Source organism: Bos indicus x Bos taurus, chromosome 7 (assembly GCF_003369695.1).
Source record: "Bos indicus x Bos taurus breed Angus x Brahman F1 hybrid chromosome 7, Bos_hybrid_MaternalHap_v2.0, whole genome shotgun sequence".
In the NCBI taxonomy this organism is placed as follows: Eukaryota; Metazoa; Chordata; class Mammalia; order Artiodactyla; family Bovidae; genus Bos; species Bos indicus x Bos taurus.
In genome coordinates, this window is record NC_040082.1 from 43,019,403 (window position 1) to 43,046,216 (window position 26,814).

Here is a 26,814-nt window from a genome sequence, read left to right on the forward strand (position 1 = left end):
CATTTATGCTTTATAACATCTCATCAAGTTGTTTTTAATGATTTATAGGTCCAAGGCCATGGTATTTGAAGCATTCTATATTTCCTGGATGCCAGTAGTAATATATAGATGGGCATCCTTTGCTCTATAATTTTCCTGGGGATGAGACAATTGGCCAAAGAGAGGGAATTCCTCTCCCATGCATACACACAGGCAATAAGCCTCATTCTCTTTATTTCTAAATGACTTTGTTACTACTTGTTCTTTAGGGCATACCTCTCAGTTTCCTTGAGAAGTCTTCCATGATATTCCTCAATCTTTTAGAAACCACTTTATCTCAGTAATGGGAACACATAAATATATACACACAGCATTATGGTATATTGGCTAAGAATATGAATTCTAGAATCAGACTGCATAGTTACAGTGCTAGTATGACCACTTAACTTGCTAGTACCCTTACATATCTCACTCTCCTTATACGAATACTTAGAAGATAATAATATCCTATAAACAGACGATTAAATCAGACAATTCCTGTGTATCAGTCAAATACCAAGATATAAACATCTGAATGCAGAGTTCCAAAGAATAGTACGAAGAGATAAGAAAGGCTTCTTCAGTGATCAATGCAAAGAAATAGAGGAAAACAACAGAATGGGAAAGACTAGGGATCTCTTCAAGAAAATCATAGATACCAAAGGAATATTTCATGCAAAGATGAGCTCGATAAAGGACAGAAATGGTATGGACCTAACAGAAGCAGAAGATATTAAGAAGAAATGGCAAGAATATACAGAAGAACTGTACAAAAAAGATCTTCACGACCCAGATAATCACGATGGTGTGATCACTGACCTAGAGCCAGACATCCTGGAATGTGAAGTCAAGTGGGCCTTACAAAGCATCACTACGAACAAAGCTAGTGGAGGTAATGGGCTTCCAGTTGAGCTATTTCAAATCCTAAAAGATGATGCTGTGAAAGTGCCGCACTCAATATGCCAGCAAATGTGGAAAACTCAGCAGTGGCCACAGGACTGGAAAAGGTCAGTTTTCATTCCAATCCCAAAGAAAGGCAATGCCAAAGAATGCTCAAACTACCACACAATTGCACTCATCTCACACGCTAGTAAAGTAATGCTCAAAATTCTCCAAGCCACGCTTCAGCAATATGTGAACCGTGAACTTCCTGATGTTCAAGCTGGTTTTAGAAAAGGCAGAGGAACCAGAGATCAAATTGCCAACATCCGCTGGATCATACAAAAAGCAAGAGAGTTCCAGAAAAACATCTATTTCTGCTTTATTGACTATGCCAAAGCCTTTGACTGTGTGGATCCCAATAAACTGTGGAAAACTCTGAAAGAGATGGGAATACCAGACCACCTGATCTGCCTCTTGAGAAATCTGTATGCAGCTCAGGAAGCAACAGTTAGAACTGGACATGGAACAAGAGACTGGTTCCAAATAGGAAAAGGAGTTCCTCAAGGCTGTATATTGTCACCCTGTTTATTTAACTTATATGCAGAGTACATCATGAGAAACACTGGACTGGAAGAAACACAAACTGAAATCAAGATTGCCAGGAGAAATATCAATAACCTCAGATATGCAAATGACATCACCCTTATGGCAGAAAGTGAAGAGGAACTCAAAAGCCTCTTGATGAAAGTGAAAGTGGAGAGTGAAAAAGTTGGCTTAAAGCTCAACATTCAGAAAATGAAGATCATGGCATCTGGTCCCATCACTTCATGGGAAATAGATGGGGAAACAGTGGAAACAGTGTCAGACTTTATTTTTCTGGGCTCCAAAATCACTGCAGATGATGACTGCAACCATGAAATTAAAAGACGCTTACTCCTTGGAAGGAAAGTTATGACCAACCTAGATAGCATGTTCAAAAGCAGAGACATTACTTTGCCAACAAAGGCCCATCTAGTCAAGGCTATGGTTTTTCCTGTGGTCATGTATGGATGTGAGAGTTGGACTGTGAAGAAAGCTTAGTGCCGAAGAATTGATGCTTTTGAACTGTGGTGTTGGAGAAGACTCTTGAGAGTCCCTTGGACTGCAAGGAGATCCAACCAGTCCATTCTGAAGGAGATCAGTCCTGGGATTTCTTTGGAAGGAATGATGCTAAAGCTGAAACTCCAGTACTTTGGCCACCTTATTCGAAGAGTTGACTCATTGGAAAAGACTCTGATGCTGGGAGGGATTGGGGGCAGGAGGAGAAGGGGACGACAGAGGATGAGATGGCTGGATGGTATCACTGACTCGATGGACGTGAGTCTGGGTGAACTCCGGGAGTTGGTGATGGACAGGGAGGCGTGGCGTGCTGGGATTCATGGGGTCGCAAAGAGTTGGACATGACTCAGCAACTGATCTGATCTGATCAAATGATAAAGATTTCTTACCTACCCAAGCTACATGTCCATGGAAGTTTAATGATAAAGCAACTAGGGCATAGAATGGCAGAGCAACTACCACTTTGAACACCCTGCTACTCTTTATATCCTTAGTCACATGTACATCTATATTTCCCAAGCCACTTATAACAGGTTTGGCCATGAGATATGGCTTGTGAAATGTGCGTGTGTGTGCATGCTAAGTTGCTTAAGTTGTGTCCAGTGCTTTGCGACCCCATGGACTGTAGCCGGCCGGGCTCCTCTGTCCATGAAATTCTCCAGGCAACAATACTGGAGTGGGTGGCCATTCCCTTCTCCAGGGGATCTTTCCAATCCAGGGAGTGAACCCACATCTCTTATGTCTCCTGCATTGGCAGGTGGGTTCTTTATCACTAGCGCCATGAGCATAAGTCAATTCATAGCAGATGCTGTAACATCAGAGCATACTCTATCATGCTCGCCTATTATTTTCTCTCTCTCTAGACTGCAAACTTCAAGCAGCAGGAATAGTACCTTAACTGTCTTTTTATCCTAATCACCTGTCATAAACCCCGACACAGAGTAGGTAGACAATAAATTTTGACTGAATGGATGAGAAGTCTTCTGTCAGCTGCCAAGAACTGTAAGTTAGATCCAAATGAAGTCAACTCTGGTTGAAAAGTCAACATGTCCTGGGTACCACTCACCTAGACCAGTACTGTGCTTGGTGACCATCTAGGAAAACAGATCAACATGGGGATTATTGTGTACCTCAAGACATGGGTTAAAGATTATCTTTAAAGAACGTTTTCAAGGAAATGTAAGCACATTCGTAAGAATCATGAGAGGAGCACAGACAGCACCTGGGCTTAGCCTGGACCCTTCCACTAGCCCTCAGTGCAGACTTGGACAAGCCTAGCTGTTCTGCCTCTGTTTCCTCCATCTGATGATGGGAAGTTGGACAGTATGAACATTATGGTCTTTTTCACTTTAAAAAGTCTTATTCTATGATGCACAGGAAGGAGATACTCTCTAGACAACAACAAATTACAGCTGTCACTGGGAACTGGTGCTGGCAACCCAGAGAGGCTGCAATTAGCATGTCCTGTGTGACTTGCGGTTTTGCCAAAGACATTCTTGTAAAAACTCTTACAAATCACTCCAAATGTACACCCAGATTTGTGGAGGATTTAGGCATAAAAACCAATACCAACACATTGTTCTGAAACAGAAACTTGTAAGCAACCTTTAAAAAGAGACATCGGTGGAGAATTTATTGATTCTTTAATGGGAAGAAAATGAGAGATGGATAATAAAGTGTGAGTTGCTATATCCCCTGTCCCAGGTGAAAAATGTAAGCTTATGAATTCTGAGCTGTTGTTGATAAAGGAGGGGACTCATTTATCTTAAGGAGGCACATAAAAGAAAATAAGTGAAATATGATTAGACTCATGCCACGTGTTTAGATTAAATTCGTACCATGGCATTCCCTGCTGCCTGGTGAACACTCCCCACTAGTAAAGCCCGATTAAGACACTGGCCTGAGTGATATTAAAAATGTATGCTGTGAAAATCCCTTTCAAAATAGATCCTTTCACCAGGGTATGCGCCCCAAGGGAGCTAGCTGTCCTGCCTTCCCTCTATTTTCATTAGGAAAAGTTGTCAGTTGTACACGACAGTGTCTTTCATGAGACTTCAAGTTACAGCTTCAAAGAGTCCAGTGCCTTTTTGATACTTGTGAGAAAGGTTTCAAGGGATAAGTTCAGAAACAGGAAGGCTGGCACGTGCCCTTCTGGCACTAGAGCTGTGTTACCTATTAATTTGGCCCTTCTGTTCAAGTTTTGATGTCCAAATTGGCCTTCCAAAGGATGTACTCCCAGTCTTCCAGATGTGTTGCCAATTTCCACAATTACCCTTTGCCTTAAACTAATGAGAAACAACAGTTGTCTGGGGGAGATGTCTAGGGCTGCTTCCTTTGTGTGTACTCCTAAGGCAAAATATTCCTCTCACATTTCATGCACATGTTCTCAAAAGAGTAGAACAACTGAATATAGCACAGGGAATCACTGAATGCTCAGAGAATCCCATCTGCTCAGTGAACAAAGTCATGCACTTTTTTAATTCAGAGGATTACACAAGCAAGAGCTATGAAGTATTGTGAAGAGGACTAAGGCAGCATAAGAGGGTAAGAAGGTGAGGAGGGAGGAGAATTTCCATTTTTGACAGGAGGCCCAAGAATTTATCTCTGAGAAAATACCCAAATGAAGTGAGGGAGCCAGTCATAGGAAGATCCATGGATAGAGGGGATGAGCCTGGCATATTTGAGGAACTCTAAGAAAGCCATGATGACTATAGTGGAGTCACATCTACCTCTACATAAGATGGAGAGTAGTAGGAGCTGAATCCCAACAGGTTGTAAGGGACCAGATTTGGAGAAGATGCTACTAAGGAGTCTGGAGTTTTATTCTTTACCTGATTGGTGACAAATGAATGTGTTAAAGAAGGGAATGCTGAGAACTGGTTTCTATTTTAACTTAGATAAATTCCAACAAGACTTTCATGAAAGGACTAGATACAAGTTTGATGAATTCACTACTTCAAGTTAATTTCAAAATTGTTTTCTAAAAAGAGAACTTGCTGATAATTGATTCCGCAATTTTCTTTAATTTTAATATTTTTTGAATGTACTCTCCACTTCCTTTGCCTAGCCAAATTCAGAGATCACAGTGATCAAGACCATGAGGTTTGGAATCAGAATGATTCACTGTTGAGTTAAGGTCCCATACTAGTCATTGAACCTTCCCTGAACTTTTTCTAGTAAAATGGGAAGCACGTTATCACTCTTTCAGGATTCTGTGTGTTTGTGTGTGTATGTGCTCATGCGTACACATTTGATCTGCTTAAACACAGTGCTTAGAACACTACAAGTACTCAACAACACCCTATATCAAACTATGCATCACTCCATCCCCTGGATCCCACATCCATCTCCTCTTTCCTTCCTCTTCCTGACTACCGTCTCTGATCTTCCACGGCAGCCACACTCTTTAACACAGAATTTCACTTACTTGATTCTATATGCATGGAGAGGCTTGGGTAAGAGAAGGAAAAAGAGGGTCAGTTACAGAGCTGCCAGTGTCAAGAGGATGGAGAATGAAGGAGATAAGGGGTAGTTATCAAGAAGCTAAGGGAGTTTGCCACTAAATTTTTCTCATGCAGTTACTAGCACAAAGTGAAATATTAGAGCTCATCCAATATCTTAAAGTTAGTAAACCAAGAAGAAAGGAAAGGGGGAAGGATGTTTTAGGCTTTGCTATAATTGAGTCTGCCTTCCTATCTGGTCAAGATAGTTCTTCAGTAATTTCAACATAAAGAATTAAATCATCAAATATTAAGAGGCTGAAGCAGATTAATGGGATTCTATTTACCTTTTATTCTCTTTTAAATAACCATGCCAGATATTATTTGTACCCTCATCCACCCCTTAAGAAGGGCATCTTGAATAAGTCTGAACAGTTCCTGAGATCCAGAATTGGGGTAATTCTCTGGGCAAAAAGAGCAGACAGATGGAGATTAAAAAACTCATTGTGAGGAGATTAAAAAACTCATTGTGAACCCAATCATAACCATTTTTTAAACCTTATTTGAGATGATAGCTGTGATGGTTAATTTTATGTGTCACCTTGACTGGGCTATGGGGTGACCAGATATTTTATATAACACTATTCCAGGTATGTCTGTGAGAGTGTTTTCAGATGAGACTAACGTTTGAATAGGTAGACCCACTAAAGCAGATTTCCTTCCCTAAAGTGGGTGCACCCCCTCCAAGTAGTTGAAGGCCAGAATAGCACAAATGGGGTAATCATTTCTCTAGTAAGTGGGGACTTTTCCACATTTAAACTGAAACATGGCTCTTAACTGGGGCCTACTGGCCTTCAGATGGGAACCACATTATTGGTTCAAAAAGATTTATCCATGTTACATAACTCTTCAGTCGCCACACACCCCTTAAAGATGTGACCAAATAACACTCTTGGAGACACCTAAGACTTTCTCAGCCTCTGCTTGGGAACAATAATCACTATTGTCATCTTTCTGTGTCCCATGAGAGGGAAGCCCTATTATAGGATAGTATTAAGAGTTATCAAGCACCCAGTCAGACCTTCACTTGGTTCTCTCCCAGAAAACGATGCCAGGCTTAAGATTACAGTGTGGGGCGGCAGCAGCAGCGGGGTCTGCGGGCGGTCGGGGCCCCGGGCCGGGGCGGTGGCGCCATCTTGTGCCCGGGGCCGGTGGGGAGGCCGGGGAGGGGGCCCCGGGGGGCACAGGGGACTACGGGAACGGCTTGGAGTCTGAGGAACTGGAGCCTGAGGAGCTGCTGCTGGAGCCCGAGCCGGAGCCGGAGCCCGAGCCCGAAGAGGAGCCGCCCCGGCCCCGCGCCCCCCTGGGAGCTCCGGGCCCTGGGCCTGGCTCAGGAGCCCCAGGCAATCAGGAGGCGGAGGAGGAGTTGGGACTGGTCGAGGGTGAACTGGGGGACGGCGCCATTGAGGACCCGGAGCTGGAAGCGATCAAAGCTCGAGTTAGGGAGATGGAGGAAGAAGCTGAGAAGCTAAAGGAGCTACAGAACGAGGTAGAGAAGCAGATGAATATGAGTCCACTTCCGGGCAATGCTGGCCCAGTGATCATGTCCATTGAGGAGAAGATGGAGGCTGATGCCCGTTCCATCTATGTTGGCAATGTGGACTATGGTGCAACAGCAGAAGAGCTAGAAGCACACTTTCATGGCTGTGGTTCAGTCAACCGCGTAACTATACTCTGTGACAAATTTAGTGGCCATCCAAAAGGGTTTGCGTATATAGAGTTCTCAGACAAAGAGTCAGTGAGGACTTCCCTGGCCTTAGATGAATCCTTATTTAGAGGAAGACAGATCAAGGTGATCCCTAAACGAACCAACAGACCAGGCATCAGCACAACAGACCGAGGCTTCCCACGAGCCCGATACCGTGCCCGAACCACCAACTACAACAGTTCCCGCTCTCGATTCTACAGTGGTTTTAACAGCAGGCCCCGGGGTCGCGTCTACAGGGGCCGGCCTAGAGCGACATCATGGTATTCCCCTTACTAAAAAAAGTGTGTATTAGGAGGAGAGAGAGGAAAAAAAGAGGAAAGAAGGAAAAAAAAAAAAGAATTAAAAAAAAAAAAGAAAAACAGAAGATGACCTTGATGGAAAAAAAAAATATTTTTTAAAAAAAAGATATACTGTGGAAGGGGGGATAATCCCATAACTAACTGCTGAGGAGGGACCTGCTTTGGGGAGTAGGGGAAGACCCAGGGAGTGGGGCAGAGGGCTGCTCATTCACTCTGGGGATTCGCCATGGACACGTCTCAATCGCGCAAGCTGCTCCCCTGTTTCCCTGTTTCCCTTTGCCCCCTTGGGGGCTGCTCAAGGGTAGGTGGGCATGGGTGGTAGGAGGGGTTTTTTTACCCAGGGCTCTGGAAGGACACCAAACTGTTCTGCTTGTTACCTTCCCTCCATCTTCCTCACTTTCACAGTCCCCTCCTGCCTGCTCCTGTCCTGCCAGGTCTACCACCCACCCTGCCCCTCTTTTCTGGCTCCCTGCCCCTCCAGATTGCCTGGTGATCTATTTTGTTTCCTTTTGTGTTTCTTTTTCTGTTTTGAGTGTCTTTCTTTGCAGGTTTCTGTAGCCGGAAGATCTCCGTTCCGCTCCCAGCAGCTCCAGTGTAAATTCCCCTTCCCCTTGGGGAATGCACTATCTTGTTTTGGGGGGTTTTGGGGTGTTTTTTGTTTTTCAGTTTTTTTTTTGTTTTGTTTTTCTTTGCCTTTTTTTTTTCCCTTTTATTTGGAGGGAATGGGAGGAAGTGGGAACAGGGAGGTGGGAGGTGGATTTTGTTTATTTTTTTAGCTCATTTCCAGGGGGTGGGAGTTTTTTTTTAATATGTTTCATGAATAAAGTTGTTTTTTAAAAAAAAATTACAGTGTGATCATGAAAGAAGAAGCTATATCACAACTCGAAAGAGCTTATGGTAATCTTGACATTGATGGGAATGGGGCTATCACAGGTACTAGGAAATTAATTCTTTAATACCACGTAAACTGGTTGGGTGACAGGAGATGAGATGGTTGGGTGGCATCACTGATTCAATGGACATGAGTCTGAGCAAACTCAGGGAGATAGTGAAGGACAGGGAAACCTGATGTGCTGCAGTCCATGGGGTTGCAAAGAGTCGGACACAACTTAGCCACTGAAAAGCAACAAACTGGTTGGGAATAGTTCAGTAAAGGTTTATAATTACTATAGCCGGCTAGATGGAGGGTGCTTCTTCATGTTCTGTTAGTGTTCTACATGCTTATAGAAGGATCTTGAAAGATTTGCCTTGATTTTATTCATGGCTCTTTCTATGATTGTTGGGTATAAGGAAAACAGAATGATTTATGCATTCCTATATTCTCTACAGTCCAACTATGTAGGAGAGGTTAACAAGAGAGTACCTTCTCTTATACTCAAAACATGGCAGAAAGAAAGAGATGCATAAAATAGAAGTAGAAAGAATACAATATCTCTCAGGTCATGCTTAAAAGGTATAGAAGAGGAGACATCAAGTTAACTAGAAAGTGTTCATCTAAGGAGCTCTCGTTCTTCAGAAACAACAGATATATGCATTATGGTAATGCTTCTTGCACTTTTAAAACTCTTTGTATCAGGAACAAGTTTTTTTCAAAAAAGTTACTTGACAGACATTCCTCATTCGCTTTCCTTGCACTTTCAATTTTGACTCAAATCCTATTATTCACAAGATATGAATTGGCCAGTGGGAACATTTCCAACAACAATATTTCAGAATTAAAATCTAATTTAACCAAGATGACCCCTGGCAATCATCAAGCTCAGGTAAAAGGAACCCCTTCAACATAAATGGCCATGTGTTATTCATTCTGTCCAGAGCATTTTAGGAAAAGTATCGAATCATGTCTTATCGTCTAAGCTGCCTTTCTTATCATATAATAACTTATAATGGGCAAGCCTTAAAAAAAGTGTACTATACCACCATAACTAATATATGTGTGGGAATTACATCCAGTCTAGGAAACACACAAAAAAATCATTTCAGAGTGGTTGAATAAGAGGGGAGGATGAATAGTTTGAAAAAATGTGCAGCTTAATATGTAATCATACAATGAAGATGTTAGCTTAGGGAATAACTCAATACTTTCTTCCTTAACTTCAGGCTTTACAATGCCCATTCTTATGGAGCAGGCAGTGACAACTTTAGTATCAAAAAGATTCATCCTCATATGTCAATTCTACTCTTTTTCACCTATGTGACCTGGGGCAAATCACTTAATATTTTGCACCTCAGTTTGCTCAAAATCAACAAGCTGCCACAGTATATAAGGCTGTGTTGTTATCTGGCATAGAAAGTGGCAAACTATGGGGTTTTATCAGTACTATTTCCCCTCTTTTAAAGTAGAAAGAGATTTGGCCTTAACATGGTCTGTCTTTTTAGAAAAAAAAAAAAAATCCTTCTTTATGGGTAGAGATTCTTGAGGCTAGGATTATTACAGACGTTCCCCATCTTTCATAATAATGTCACGTGCTAGAGAATGTGTTCTTTAATGGATCCAGGGTAAAGCTCATGGAGTTATTTCCCTCAGGTTCTGGCCTAACATAAAGGGACTCATCTGAGTTACTTTCTATATATTGGAAAAAACTTGGTTTATGGGATGTCAATTTCAGACTAGTGGAGTATTCACAAAGTTTCTTTCTGTTGCCTTAGATTTAAGCTTTCAAAACCTGCGACATATCATCTCCATGGAGAAAGCCATTTAACTGGCTCCAGGTTCCTTCCTCTCTTACCTGAATTTAGCTCCAAAGTCTGGGTTATGGTATGATGAGATTTACTCAAATTCTGTCTCCAAGTGAGTAAGAATGTTAGTGAAGATGCCCCAAAGCTGGTTCTAATCTCCTGGATGATGTCAGCTTTGCAAACTTAAAACAGAAGAACACTGTAATGAGTAGTGGGGTTTTACTGAAATTCAATACCTAGAAATGTGCTTGCTGTTTTTTTTTTTTTTTTTTTAAGTAAGATCAAAACCAGACATATGAAACAAACTTCCTGGCCTGGCACGTAGAGAAGAGTACACCTCAGGTTAAATAGATAAGTGGTGTTGGACTCTTATTTTCAGGGTCACAGCAACATACATTACTCGCCAGACAGCATGTACTAAGTACCGGACTTTATGGAGGCTTTTGGTCTCAGGAGAGAAATTAAGAAATATAGAAGAAAAGGAGGCACCTGAACTTCCCTCCAGAATTGACTCCACATACAAATGAAACTGCAAGATTTCTGGACATCTCACTCCTTTCAGCTGTCAATGGGCAAAGACAAAAGAAGGGAGGTAATGTGAACCACTGTTCTGAGTATCAGGAGTCAGCAGCATTTAAGATGGGCATACCATGTCAACTGCAATTTGTATCAATTCTCTCTCCACAACCTCAGGGTGACCCTTTTTCCCTTACAGTCAGACATTTAAGATTTGTTGTCTTCTAAAATGTCAGGAGGCTGATTCCTGTTAAATATCAAGCACGCATATAAGAAAAGTAAGAATTCTGTCAAAGCCAAGTCCATGATCTCAGGGGCTTGCAGGCAAAGTCACTGCAGCCACAACACTGGTCTTCCTGCTTGTCCTCTGAACACATCAAACAGGTCCAACCTCAAGACCTCTGTACTCGCTGATCCTCCTGCCTGAAATGATCTCCCCCAAGCTCTCGACACAGCTGGCTTCTTCTCTTAATTCAACTCTTTCTCAATGTGATACCTTTCCAGAGGTCTTTCCCGACCACGACATGTAACAGAGCATCTTTGCTTCATCTCTGCTAGTGTACTGCTCAGTATCTGACATCCCACTTTTACTTATTTGGGTATCACTGGTGGCATAAAGAGAGACAAAACACTTTGTTCATTGTTGAAACAATGTCTGACATATAATAAGAGCTCAATCAGTACTTTTTAAAAAAATAAATGTGGTATCTTTGATGAATCATTAAAGCCAAGTCTGGGCTTCCCTGGTGGCTCAGACAGTAAAGAATCTGCCTGTAATGTGGGAGACCCAGGTTTGATCCATGGGTCAGAAAGATCTTCTGGAGAAGGGAATGGCAACTCACTCTAGCATTCTTGCCTACAGAATTCCATGGACAGAGGAGCTTGTTTGGCTACAGTCCATGGGGTTGCCAAGAGTCGGGCACAACTGAGTGACTACGACTTTCACTTTCAAAGCCAAGGCACTGTGCACAAGCTGATCACAAACCCCGGGATTCCTCTCTCACCTTGCCTTTAAAAATGCTTTGTTGAAAACCATCAGAGAGTTCGGGCTTTCTGAGGATTAGGTGTTGTGGACTCCTTGTACAGGGCCTTACAATAAACACTGATTTTTCTTTCACTACAAACCAGTGTCAGTAGATTGGCTTTACTGTGCATGGGTGAGCAAACCTAAGTTTTGGTTTGATAACATCTACATATAAAACTAAAGCATTTTAGAGCAAAAAAGAAATTTTGGAGGTGACGTAAATCAACTTGGCCATTTCAACAGAAAAACAAATGGGGGATAAGGCTCTGAGGTTTACCTGCCCACAGTCACACAAGTTGTAGCGGCAGGGCTACAGCCACAGTTTAGTCTCCTGACTCCTCATCCTGTGCTTGTTCCACTTTAGCTTTCTGTTAGTACTGCTGCTGCTGCTGCTGCTAAGTCACTTCAGTCGTGTCTGACTCTGTGTGACCCCATAGACGGCAGCCCACCAGGCTCCCCCGTCCTTGGGATTCTCCAGGCAAGAACACTGGAGTGGGTCTGTTAGTACTGAGCAATGCCCAAATCAGTCAGACCTTCTGAAAGTTAGCATGGAACAGGGCAACAGAAAATGTCAAGCAATGAAATAAAACATGGACCTTACCTCACTCCAGAGTTGTGTTTGCAGAAACCTAAAAATTTAGGTCATCAGGAAGAACATCCCAGGTAAAAAATCTCAACATTCCTCCAAATATTTTGAATTTATTTTAGAGCCAGAAGGCCCTAGCAATTATTAAGTGTAATTTCATAATTTTGCAGAGGATGACATTGATTTTAGAGAGGTTACTTTCCCAGTTTCACATGAGTGGTCAAAATGAAGACCCCTACATTTAATGAAATGATTTTTATTTTTACTTATTTATTTTTTTACATATGATTCTACTTTACTAAATATTTGGAAATTACACTATAGTTCATGAGGTACCCAGAGATTTTTTTTTTTCCTTTCTTTCTAAGTCACATTTAAAGTATAGAGCTTGGAAGAGAATGAAAATATGTACTGATATTAATAAAAGTTAGGAAATTTCTCTTTGCAAAAGTAGTGTAATTGACATGAAATGATTTTTATACTACTCTATACAGGTGATCCCTGGAGAAGGCAATGGCACCCCACTTCAGTACTCTTGCCTGGAAAAATCCCACGGATGGAGGAGCCTGGTAGACTGAAGTCCATGGGGTTGCTAGGAGTCGGACACGACTGAGCAACTTCACTTTCAGTTTTCACTTTCACACACTGGAGAAGGAAATGGCAACCCACTCCAGTGTTCTTGCCTGGAGAATCCCAGAGACGGCGGAGCCTGGTAGGCTGCCGTCTATGGGGTCACACAGAGTCAGACACGACTGAAGCGACTTAGCAGCAGCAGCAGCATACAGGTGATCCCAACTGTTTGACAATATGTGTTTTGAAAAAATTGTTTTGAAAAAATTCCTTATTGTGCTAATCAAACAAAATGGATTTGCTAGCATAAAATGGTGCAAAGGAAGCCAAGCATCTAGTAAAAACACTCTAGAGGTGATATCATTTACTCTATAGCAACTGAAAAACAATTCTATTTTTCATCTGACAAATGAAATAAGTGTAGGTCAAATGCAATTCTCCAAACCACTGTTTAATATGGGGCTCAAGGCACTGGGGGAACTTGCCTATGGCTTGAACTAGAGTAGATAACTTAATAAATTCTTGTTGGGTGGATAAATGGATAAGTGAATGAACAGAGTAAATAAAAGCCCTATGTTAGAAATATAAAAGGAAAAGAGATGGGGCAAAGTGTAGAGCTCTGATTCATGAAGCTGAGAATTAAGACAAACACTGGGTGTGACAACGGACCAGCACCCAAAGACCCCAAGCCAGGCAGCTCCAAGAGCACCTCTAAACCAGGGGTTCAGTTGAACCAATGGCTCAAATAAGGAAATAAGATTCCTAAGTTAATAAAAATGTATATGGTGGGTGTGAAGGGGTGGGGGAAGAGGGAACAAACAAACAGAAACCTTGCTGGGGTAAGCCTAACCCTCCTTCTTAGGAAGTGAATAGACTGAAAAAGTCACACTTTGGACCATATTTTCTGAAATCACCTTAACCAATCTCTGGCTATAGCATTATAAACAAGTAAAGTAATCCTTTCCCAAATTGCATGCTGTTTGAATACATTAACTGTACCTGGTAACCATCAAACTAAGACTGGAACAAATAGCATTCATGGGGTAAATAATGTGGATGGGCCAGCAGGTCAGGCTAGGCCAGCTAGATGGCAATGATAAGAGTGAATATTTCAACTGACTGAGACAATCCTCCATCAAACTCTGGAGCCATTCACATCAAGTGCTAGTGGCTCAGTCGTATCTGACCCTTTGATTCCATGAACTGTAGCCAGCCAGGCCCCTCTGTTCATGGAATTTTCCAGGTAAGAATACTGGAGCAGGTTGCCATTTCCTTCTCCAGGGGTTCTTTTCAACCCAGGGATTGAAGCGGGGTCTCCTGCATTGCATGCAAATGCTTTACCATCTGAACCACCAGGGAAGCCCCACATCAAATGTGGGTACAAATGTTAAAAAAAATTCAACCCAAAACTCCTGCCCCTTATACCCATCTTGCTGTCACTGAAGCTTGGAGAAATACTACTCAAGATAAAACACCTCCAGCTCAAGTTTTTAACAGAAATGCATTTATCCTATTGTTCAGTGGCATCTGCATGAGGTCAGCTCTTCCCCATCCAACCTCTTTTCCTTGGAAATTCTCCTGCTATTCACCTGCACATCCCTTCTGCTAGCTCACAGGCTCGAATGCCAGTGCTCTTTCTGCCTTCTTGGTCCTACTTTATACTACTCCTAGGATCCCAGGAGGAATAACAGCAGGCTTCCACGAAAAGTTCTTCCGCTCACTATTGTATGGCCTTCAATGAATGGCTCTCAATCAGGGGTGATTCTGTTCCCCAAGCAGACATCTAGCAATGTTGGGAAATATTTTTGATTGTCATGATTTGGGTGGGGGAGGTGGTTAACAGCATCTGGAGAAGGAAATGGCAACCCACTCCAGTGTTCTTGCCTGGAGAATCCCATGGACGGAGAAGCCTGGTAGGCTGCAGTCTGTGGGGTCGCACAGAGTCGGACATGACTGAAGTGACTTGGCTGCGGCGGCGGTTAACAGCATCAAGTGGGCAGAAGCTGGGTTGCTGCTAAACATGCCTAGAACAACCTCCCACCATAAAGATTATTTGGTCCAAAGTGCTGAGATGGAGAAACTCTGTCCCAGACCATTCAAACACTGTAGATATCCATTTTCAAACAGACTATAAGGATAATACTATCTTCTCTGCCTAACTCAGTATCATGTAGGGAAGACATCTTGATAAGTGGAAGCTTATGCATGTAAGTATTTTAAAAAGTATTTTATACATTTACTTTTGTTTTTAGCTCCTGATACCTCTTCAGATTATATAAAGAGGATTAAAACTGCTTATAATCTTGCTCATTTATAATATTACCTTCATATTTTACTTTAGAGAGGATATTTATTTGAAAGAGAACACAGAGTTTCTCTCACCAAAGCCTAGTGAGCAAGCATTACTGTTCCTGTTTTTGAGATAAAATAATTGACAGAAGGAACATCTGTCACTTTCATCATGGAAAAAAGAAAAACATTGAGAGTTATAATATTCTGATCACTGACTCAGTAATCATTAGTTGATGTGTATATGTGTAAACCAATGACAGTAACACAATGAAAAACTATTACCTATTTCTTACAATATACTAGACAATGAGCTAAATGTTCAGTATATACTGACTGCTTCTAATGACCCCTGAGGCAAGTCCCATTATTATGCCCACATGCATAAGTCTCAGAAACAAGTTATTTGCCCAAGGAATGATGGAATTTGCCCAAGTAAATAATGAGGCTGAAATTTGAAATCAAGCTTGTTAGAGTCTAATGGCTGGACTCAAATACTATCCTGTACTATGCTTGACCCTGAATGCATGTTCTAGGGATTGGGAGTAGAAAAACAAAAGGGCTAATCAGACATGGAGGCTGCCCTCATTATCTAGCAGTTTCCTGGAAGAGATGAGATCTGATCAGGAAGGGAGACAAGATGAAGTGTCAGAGACGGACCAATGACATTCCAGAATGGGATTCTAAAATTTAGAGCATAGGCATGTGCATTCAGAGTACTGAAATCAGGATGAGGGAGAAAATGAAGCAATGCATATCACTTTACGATGCTTATAGTAATATATAGTATAAAGATTACCTAAGAAAATATTAGAACATTAATTTTTTAGAACACTTTTTTAGGTATCTTTGAGCACATTATTCTTAATTACAAGACAGAGTTTGCATAGTGGAAGTGGCATGAGTTAAAAGTAAATTTGAAATAACTTTTCCTTATAGACAGGTCTAAGCCAATGGTGTCCAAGAGAAAAGCAAATACAAGCTGGAATTTTTGAATAACCATATTACAAAGTGAAAAGAAACTATTGTTTCATCATGTAACCAACTTTTTTTTTCTTTTTAGGTGCGAAGACTTCAAAATCTGGTGTATATTTTATGTTTACAGAATATTTTGATGTAGACAAGCTACATTTCAAATCCTCCATAACTTTACATGTGGCCCATGGCTATCATGTTTACCATATCAGACAATGCAGATTGAAACCTTTTCTAATTTTTGGCATTTCTGTTCAGGTTTTAATTTCTGGAAACTTCCAATAAAAACCCAAATCACTGTGACCATTTGGGCTGTAGTGACTACTCAGTCTCCTTCACCTCACAGTACTGGAATCTAAATCTCCATCCCCAGTACTGGGTCTTGGATCAGAGACTGATACTTCAGGCCCCACAGCAGCCAGTTTCCCCAGTTTAGCATCTTATTAAAGCCTCCATAGTCAGATGGCCAGGCATGGGAGTGGGAAATGAGGAAACTTCTTCTTCCAGGGGCATGGGATCAGATGACTGGCTTTGTGGGTTGTGCTGGTTCCTGAGTCACCAGCCTCTGTGACCCCAGCAGGTGGTATATGGGATAAGTTGGGATTAAAAAGGCAAAAGGAGGCATAAGGTCCCTTCACAGCCTTGCTAGTAGAGGACAAGGTAATTAGAGAAAACTGATCATGGGTCCTTCACCCTGGGTTCAGCATCTAGGTGTGCCTCTTCCCCAGGTGCTTCTATGAAATACATCTATTTAGCAGTCTTTTTTAATAACTTGTCTTTGGAAGGGATCTGAAATTCACTGTAGAAATATTTTCATTCTTCTTCAATAAATTCCCATGAGGGCTATTATTATCTCCCTCTTTTAACAAATGTAGATGAGAAAACCCCAGGATCATGTAGATCAAGAGACATACAATAGCAGAAGTTTTAAAGTAGGTGCCTGTGAGATATTTTGGGCAAGCAGACGTAGTTTTTTGGATACAGTTAGTGTTTTAAATCCCTGGGTCAAGAAGATCCCCTGAAGAAGGAAATAGCAACACACTCCAATATTTTTGCCTGGAGAATCCTATAGATGTTGAGGACTGCTGAGCTAGTCAATAAGGTTGCAGAGTCAGACACGGCCAAAGTGACTTAGCACACACACAGTGTTTTAAATAAAATATAAAACAGAACAAACACTAATCCATTTAGATTGTGGGTTTCTCTGGAAAAACCTTCAGATTTAGCAAAATAAAAGGCTCAAATTCCTACATGATTACAATTGGTAAAGTTGAGTAGCCATTTTCCTTTTCATGTGGTCAGAGGCTCCAGGTTCAGAGCATCATAGTCCCCTGACCCGTAGCAGTCTCTCCCTGTCTCTACCCATTGTTACCATACCTTGCTTGTATTTTTAAGAACAAAGCACTAGCTCAATGCATCAAACTCTAATTAAGAGTGATTACATTTTTTAAATGGAGGAAACTTGAGGTTACAGGAGCAAAGGCCTCACTGTGGAATTTCAAATACCAATATTCTAGGTGAGGGGAAAATATTTTTGTTATTAATCTTACCTTAGTTTCAATACTGAATCTATTAATATTATTCTAATCTTATCACCAACATTATGGAATCCACTTTAAAATTGTGTTCAGTTCATCAAATGACAAAACCAACGCTGAGAGATTTAGAGAGGTGTTGAAAACCATGCTCATATAACACTATTGGCAGGTGGGTTGGGATTCGCTCTCCAACCTGTCTTTGTACTGCTTGATACTGTTCCTTTCACACAATTCTCAGCGAATATTGTGACCTTTTACATACATAGTGTTCTGTAGGTATGGCCTTTCAAGGCAGTAAAACCTGAGTGTTAATACCTAATGGGCCTTTTAAAACCTTGGAGAAAGTTCCTTAACCTTCTGAAATTTAGCTTACAGAATTTTCTAAAAAGCACAGTGATTTTCAGTCATGGAAATCTCAGGAAGAGTAAAGCACTTAGCATTATTCCTAGGAGAGAGTACAGTTTCAGAAAATGTTGATTTCATTCCCTCTCCCCTCCAATCTAGTCAACTAAATAAGTTAGCAGAGGTTATGGTAATGACTCATTTATAATATATGGTAGAAGTCATGCAATTTGGGTAGAACTGACTCTTCTCTCAGCCTACTCAGACCCATCAAGGTCGTCTGATTCCCCTTGCACAGTGATTGGCTCCTATTGGACATGAGAAATAAATTGATTCAATCAGAGCGAAGCCCAGGGTTTTTAAGCAAAGTGAGCCAGGGCAGAGAAGCTCTTTTAAGCTATAAATATTTGGTATGCAAATATGATGCCTGGAGCAGCTGCTTTCATCTTGCTACCATGAGTGGAATCCATCTGAGGAGACAGATGCCAACTAAAGAGAACCACAAACCTGAGGAAATCCCAGAAGAATAGAATACAAAATTTTAATCAAAGCCTTATTTTCTCTGGATTTTTCTATTACCCATTAGTCAAGTACACTCTCTCTAAACCATGCAGAGTGTTGTGTACAGTTGAAGGTACTCTTGTGGTGCTTCCCTATTGACTGCCAAGAGGATTCGTCACAGCAACTTGTCTTGTTGTTTCAGCCATCCCCAAGTAGGTGTGGAGAAAAAGTATCAGGTAAGATAGCTGGAGGACTGGTCTTTCCACCGTCATCAAGACAGCAGCTGGTGGTGTCTGCTTTGGTTTAAAGTCATATAACTTCATATTTTTGGGTCAGAGTACGTTACTACTTTGTGGAAAATGCTGGGAAAACCGGGAGTCAAATTCTGGCACTTAATTTCAGTCAGCGACCTGGGAGTGGGTGGTTTCCATGAACTGTGCATTCCACCTTCTCTAGAAGAACACAACTTGAGAAGCAAAGAGGAGGAGTGAAATCATGCCAAGACTTTCAGAAAAGCCAGGGTAACTGTTTCCTGGTGACTTGTCTGTCTTATCTATTCATATGCCATTGTGTTGGGATGAAAAGGGAGCTGTAGGGGTTCTTGGTGTTGTGAGCTCAAGTAAGATACTACATATCAGGATGTGAGTAAAAGGAGTGTATCCTCCAAAGGTCTTAGTGCTTTCAAGTCAAAGGCAACGGTCCTCAGATCAAATGCCCAGAGGTGGGCAAGTGACTTTGATGAATGAAATGGACACCAGGTGGAGGCCTGGAGAGAGTGCAGACCCTGACAGGGACACAGCTGCTCAGCTCTAATTAAACAGTTTTTAAAAATAATTTTTACATTTTTTTACAATGTAACATTCTATTAATTAAAATTTTTTATCTCTCTCTCTCCATAATGAGAAGATCAAATAAAATACTTGGATGGAGGGCTTTAGTTCTCAGGTCAAAGACAACTGAGGAGCTGGCTGGATTACCAGAAAAGATTAAGAGGTGACAGCTCTTGGCTCTCAAGGCTGCAAGAGGAGAGTGACTGAGCAAGATGGAGAAGGTGCTGAAGACTTGTGTTTCTGTGGATGGCTTGAACACAGATGCCTCAGGATACACGTTTTCACTGGGGTGGCTAGAGATCCCTGTCAGGATTGAAGTAGTTTGGGGAGCTTCCACAAAATTTCTGTGACTGAGAGTAGCAGTGAGGTAGCAGAACTGCCTGTAGAGATACCTGATCTCAAAAGGACCTCCTCGCATGAGGAGGGTTGACCACCCTTAGGGTCTGTGGCTGAAGCCACCTCCTGGCTTGAGGGAGGCGGAGCCCACTCAAATTCCTGATATACACTGGTCATCAATCTCAGTGAGGGTCCAATCAGAAATTAGAGAAAGATAAATAACAAGAATAAATTTGACAAGCCATGGAAGTCATAGCTGTTGCCACAGAAATAGTTATTTCTATTTGATGGTTGAGGTGAGCATTAGAATTGCTATTCAATGATCCAAGTTCATAGAGCCAGTTAAAGGCAACATTTACACTCAAATCCTAGACTCCAGTCTCAAGTCCCCATGATCCAAGCTGCCACTCCCAGTGTTTCCTGTAGCTCCACGTTTTTTCCTATCCTTTATTATCTTGTGCACTTCCTAGGTAGTGATGGCAGTTTGATCTAGAGATACCAAGAGCATTTGATTAAAATACTATGTTTTTCTTTACTCTCTGTTAACTGCTTATGGAATGATTATTACAGAGAACAGTCTTTGAGAAATATTGCGTTATGCAGCTAATGACATAGAAAATAAGTGATTTGAAGGTAAATTTGCACTTCCCATTTTACCTCCATTACTATTAGTGCTGTTCATGAAAAGAAAATTTAGATAAAGTGTCTATGGCCCTACCTTCACATTTTTTGGCTGCTCTTAAATATTTTTAAACTGCATGCAGTGAGATTCTGAGTCCAGTTATTATGTAATCAGAACCACTTTCCCAAAAAAGGTTTTTCAAATTGTGAAATACCATATACTGTAAAATATGTACTCAGATTCCTGCAAAGTTGCTTAATCTTTGGAGGTGTCTAAATGATGACACCAAGAGGCCAATGCCATGGAAAGAGAAATTATTTATTTTATTTCCTGAGAGAAGGGGGCCCACCATATCATGCAGGGCCACATGAGGAAGTACCAGATTTGGTCAGGGAGAAGCAGGAAGAAGGGGAGAGCCTAGGTCTGAGACTTCATTGGGTTTTCCCTAGGAAAGACAAGGCGAGGCAGAGTAAACAGACTCGGATTGGCTGTCTGCAAAATTTCAGTGGGCTCTGGATTTAGGGGGTGGTCTCTGTTTGTCTGACACCTCACTCTGGGATGCTTTCCAGCAGGGGACATACTGAATTGCTGTGTGAAAGTCAGAAAAGGAGGTGGTAGGGACTATAGACTGGGGACTGCATGTGAAAGGTATGCACCTAGGCAAGCCATTGTTACCACTGTAAATTACAGCTGATCCTTGAACAACATGACTTTGAACTGTAACTGCACATGCCCACGTATACATGGCTCTTTTTTCAATAAATACATACCATAGTACTATATGATTCACAATTGTTGAATCTGCAGATGCAGAGCCATAGGTAGGGAGGGCCGACTAAAGTTATATGCAGATGTTCATCTGGAGAGGGGTTGGCACCCTTAGCCTCTGTGTTGTTCAAGGGTCCATAAATAGCCCTGGGGGAACAGTCTTTTCCTGTGTCTGCAAGGCCCCTAAATGTCAGACCGTCAAGAACAGAAAAAAAAAAAAAGAACTATAGTTACTATATTATTAGTTCTGTGATAAATGGATGCCAAAGAGACAAATACAAAAATCTAAATACACATATGTAGACAACCATGGCCACCAGCCAGGAAGAGGCAATTGTCAGTATCAAGGCAAGAGTTAGTGAGAGATCCCTACAAAATCCTCCTGAAATAAAGTCCCCATGACAAAAGTCAAGTTCAGAGAACACTTGCACCAACAACAGCACTGGTCAAGGAAGACCCTTCTCCATCTTTTCCTCTTCTCCCTTGAATTACTGAAATGAGATTGGTTTTGTGACTTGATTTGTCCAGATGACTCTATCTGACTGACCAGCAAAGCCAGGCAGCCTGTCTTACATCCATCCAAGGTCAGGTTTTAAGTGGGTTTTAACTGGGTTTTAAGTGGGTTCTAAACCTACAGGTTTCAAGTGGGTTCTAAAGGGTTACACTGCATCTGGGAAATAACCTTGCTGTTCAATAGCATCTTAAAAGTCTCACTTGCTTTGTTCAATGTACTCTTCCACCACAATATAACACAAAAACATATACATATCTAAACAAATGCTATATTCTGTTGGTTCCATTCTACTCAATGGCATTTAACAACACTGAAGTCTGAAGTATTCCTTAGCAGTAAAAACAGAATATAGAAAGAATTGAGTCCAACATACTTTTTCATACTACTTCTCAGTTCATTTAGCACTGACAATTGTGTGGGTTTCCTTTCTTTTCTTTTCTTAAGTTCACTGAATTAACAGTGTCTAAAATTGCTGCTGCTTGCAGTTCAAGGATATTGGAAGTTCCAACAAACCTTCTTGTAGTCCCATAAAATATCTTTCTCTAAAACAGAAATCCCTGCTGAGATCACAGTACTAAGATCTATTTTGGGACAAAGCTGTTACTTAGATCAGTGATACCAGCTGGCCTGGATGCATATTTTTAAACAAAAGGATTTACTTTACCTATCAGACAGTACTTGATGAGGATTCCCAGAGTCATCGTTATACGAGGCTGCCAAAATGGGTCCCTCCCTCGGATGGCAATTTTCCTCTACAGCAATGCTGCTGAAGAAGTCGGGGGATTTACTACTCACTGTGTTCCAATTCCCCCGTGTGCAACATTTAGCCACAGAGACATTACTCTATGCCCTATTTTCTTGAGGGCATTTTCCTTTCTCCTGTTTCAGATATAATTCTTCTACACCCTGATCTCAAAATGAACTGCAATTGCCTCTATTTAAAAGTTTTAAACTTTAAGTTTCCTTACGGCCATGTTTGTATATAATGATTACACCAGAATTTAGTTTTTCTGGATGTGAGGGGTAAAAAATAATGATTGCTGAATTGTTCATCTCTTCCAATCACTCCCTTTCTCAGCTCTTCGGTCACGTTCATTCTGCTTCCACTTTGGCTGCTCCCACCTGCGCTTACTGAGTTTATTTCTGGAAATGCTTTCTTTTCATTATTGTATGTGTTTTATGAATGTTTCAAAGATTAACTTAAAACCATTTTTATGGTGCTAAAATGCAAACCACAGAAATGTAATCGGAAGATGTCAACAGATAGACAGACATGTAACTGAAAGGTGCAAATTCTATGTTGTCTTCCTAAACCCCACGTTCAAGAACCAGCACACAGGGGGCCACGTGGAAGTGATCCAGTTCTTGGTGTGGTTTGCTGATAAATCACATGGAGATCCGGGCCAGCCAAGCCTGCTCTGGCATTAGCAATGAGGAAGAGGACACAGCTGACTGCTGCCTTCAGGCAGGGCCAATCACAATGAAGTAGATGACTGCCTCTCTGATTTCTCACTCTACAGTCCTGGGGATCTTCACCTTCAAGCCCCAGTGCATCCCTTTCCAAGAAATGTGCCACCCCTTCTGTACATCTTTCTTTGCCTTCTTTCTGCCTTTCTCAGGTCTGGCCACTTCCTTCCCCCAAGTGCTTTATTGCTCTTCTTTCTGTGCCCTCACCCCAAACTTCCAGGATTCAAACAGGCCTCCTCATAACTGCAACACACTAAGCTGACTGCTTGAAGCCGTGGAAGAAATATACATTCCTACAGAGCTTTCCAGGAGTTGTGTGCAGCTCTGGTGCTTTGAGGAGTGTTTGCTTTGTTACAGCAGACTTTGCTAAAAGTGTTGGCTTGGGGTAGGGACTGGAAGAAAACAGAAGTCATAGAGTATGTTGTCTCCTCCTATCTTTTGGATGGATTGAAGTCCTTTTGGGGAAATGGGAAAGAGGAATAAGCTGATAGAACTAGTCAGAACAGATTTCTAAATAAGACATGGGCTGCTTTGTGGCCAACAAGAAACGAAAAGGCACAGAGCAGCAAAGGGCTTTTTTTCCTCTTCCAACTGGATTCCAAGTGTGCTCTGACCTCTTTTAATATCACCAGCCTTGGGAGACCCCAAACGCTCAACCATCATCATGAGCTTTGGCATGCTGAAGACAGGCCATGACACAGGAGGGCCACTTCCAAATGGGCTGTGGGCAGGAGTGGTCAGTTCAGGCAAGAAGAAACAGAATTGGGGGTGGGGGGCGGCAGGTGAAAGCCTGATTTGTGGGGAAAGGGAGGGTCCCCTTTGTGGATGATTGAAAGAACAGATAGAATTACTTTGAAAAGAGGGTAGCTGGTTGTCATGAAGGCAGGGAGAAACTGTGTCCAGCGTACACTGGCATAATAAAGAAGAAGTGGGCTTGCTGTATTGTCAGAGGCAGGTGGAGCCTGCCGTATCTTGCAAGTTAGTGGTGCAGGAAATTAATACGATTAGTGATCATTTTTATAACACTTAACTGCATACCAGTCACTTTACTATAATCTTTCTCTACACTCATTAGTTCGTTTCATCTTTAAAATGACTCTATAGTATCAGCACTATTATCATCAGTATTTTGTAAGGCTTGAAGTGTTTTAGTATTGATAAATCTCCAAAGTCACATGGTTAGGAAGTACTGAACCCTTGAGACCAGTGGGTGCATATCAAGTTAATGCTACCCTAATACATTGAAAACTAGGCCAAACAGACTCGGGGCACACACTGAGCATGCTTCCTTCCTTATATCCTGAGTTACAAAGTTCCCTTTCTACCTGTTACCCCAATTATCCTTTTAAAAATCTCAAATTAGAGAGGGCACATCTCTAAACTAGTTTCTACTTCAATCAGGACCCAAATTAAATCTGCTTTCCTTCAAGCCCAGCTGGCTGCTCTTTCTGTGACCAGCTGGAGCAGCTCCTGCCTCACCAGAGGGCTGCTGGCGGGCTGGGGTGGCCCACGTTCAGGACTCCCTGGCCGGCTGCTGGCAGATGCTGTGTCAAAGAAATGACACGTGCTGCCACAGCAGCGCTGAGTCCATACAAGCTGCCTGCAGCAGGAGAGGAGAGTCTGCAGCCAGACCTCGGACTTAGAGCCAGGGTGGGCAAGAAGCACATGGAGCAGCAGCCCCCAGCGTGGTTGACGGAGATCCTAATGCATAGTGCTTCCACAAGGCTGAGTCATGTCCAGGAAGAGTTATCTGGGACCACTGAACTGCACAGCGACTAGCCCACAGTTTTTCCACCTTGTACTACAGACATGTGAGGCCTGACAGTTCTTGATGGCAGGGACTGTGTGGTGTGCTCTGTACAGTGTCTGGCAGCATCCCTGGCCTCAACCCTCTAAAGAGCAGCCATATACCACTCTCTGATGACTACCCTAATAGTGATGGTCAAAAATATCTTTGGGCATGGCCAAATGCCCCTTGGGGGATAAAATCACCCCTATTTGAGAAACAATGTCCTTTCTGATCTTGACAAAGTCATTGCATGACAAGGAGAACTGAGTTAGATAAGGAGTCAGGAGATGTGAGTTCTAGCCTCCACACAGCTTTTGCTAACTAAACAGATGTGGGAAAGTCCCTGTTGCTCTCTGGACTTCAGTTCCCACATCTGGACAATGAAAGAGCTGGGGAAAATGATCTTTTGATTTAGGATCATTCCTAGAATTTGTCTGAAGCTTTTAAAACTGTTCCCCTCTAGAAAAAAAATCTAGCCACAGTTGAAAACTAGTATTAGAGGGATTCAAACTCATCTAGTTTATTTACTAGTTTATTTCTTGGCACACAGCACTCAAAGCCTCATGGATATGACAGAAATAATTCAATTTACAGAGATCAGCATTTCTTAAAAGGTGGTCAGTGAACCATCATCTGAAATGCTACTTTAAAAAACACAGATTCTTCAGCTCAAAGCCAAATCTACTGAATATCTACAAGATGAGACATGGAAATCTAAATTTTAATAAATTCCCTGGGTAATTTTGTGCATATTAAAATTTGAGAGCCACTGATTAGATGATGCTCCCAATGAATTTACCATCTATTTGGACAGAAAGAGTTGCAAAAATCTAAAAAAAAAAAAAAAAGAAAGAAAGAGAAAAATCTTTAAGTAAAGGTGCTAAGTGCTGCAAAGATGCTAAAAGGGATGGGGGAAGGAAATGGCTGAAACATTCACTCAAACCTTCAATGAGATCTTAGTTGGGACTTCCTAGTTGAAATTACCAATTTAGGCACTGGGTAAATGAAGTACATGGTATTAGATGACCTTATTTGAATCCTACCAGCCATTTTCTTTTTGTTTTTCATTTTAAGAACATTTATATACAGTGAAATTCAGAGGTTATAAGTTTGCAATTTAACACATCTTGACAAACACAGAGACTCATGAAACCACCATCTCAGTGAATACTCTCACTCCCAAAGTCCCCTGGTTTCCCTTTCAGTCAGTTCCTAAATCCTACAGACAACACTTCTGATTCCTAGCACAGAGTCATACAGTATATACTGTTTTGTGTCTAGTTTCTTCTACTTAACATAATATTGCTTTAGATTCATCTGTATTGTTGTGTGTATCAGTAGTTTGGTATTTTTTAATCAGTAAATATATATATATATATATGGCTTCCCTGGTAGCTCAAATGGTAAAGAATCTGCCTGTAATGTAGGAGACCAGGGTTTGATCCCTGGGTAAGGAAGATCCCCTGGAGAAGGGAATGGCATCCCACACCAGTATTCTTGCCTGGAGAATTCCATGGACAGAGGAGCCACGCGGGCTACAGTCTACGGGGTTACAAAGAGTTGGGCATGAATGAGTGACTAACACACACACACACACACACACACACACACACATATATACCACAATTTATCCATTCTTCTGTTGATAAAAACTTAGTTACTTCCATTTTTTAGTTATTATGAAAAAGCTGTTATAAATATTCTTTTGAAAGTCCTCTGTGGAAATATATTTTAATTTCTCTTAGCTACTTAGAAATAGAATCTTCCGCATCATAAAGTGCATATATGTTTAATTTTACAGGAAAATATAAAATAATTCTGCTATGTGGTTGTAATGTTTACAGGCTCAGCATCATATGAAAGTTTCAGTTATACCATATCCTTAATATACAGTGTAGTTGATCTTTTAATCAGCTGGCATGTGTGGAATACTATCTTGATGGTGTTTTAACTTGGATATCCC

The 26,814-nt window shown here is 41.5% G+C and overlaps 1 protein-coding gene and 1 pseudogene across 3 annotated transcripts in view; one reads left to right on the forward strand and one right to left on the reverse strand.

The window, feature by feature from the left end:
* The window catches only part of SGCD (sarcoglycan delta), a 1,106,710-nt gene that overhangs the window by 258,624 nt on the left and 821,272 nt on the right, over positions 1 to 26,814 (reverse strand). The window lies entirely within an intron of this gene.
* Positions 6,547 to 7,815, forward strand: LOC113896681 (annotated as a pseudogene). Its single transcript, XR_003512068.1, has one exon. The product of XR_003512068.1 is annotated as a polyadenylate-binding protein 2 pseudogene (transcript).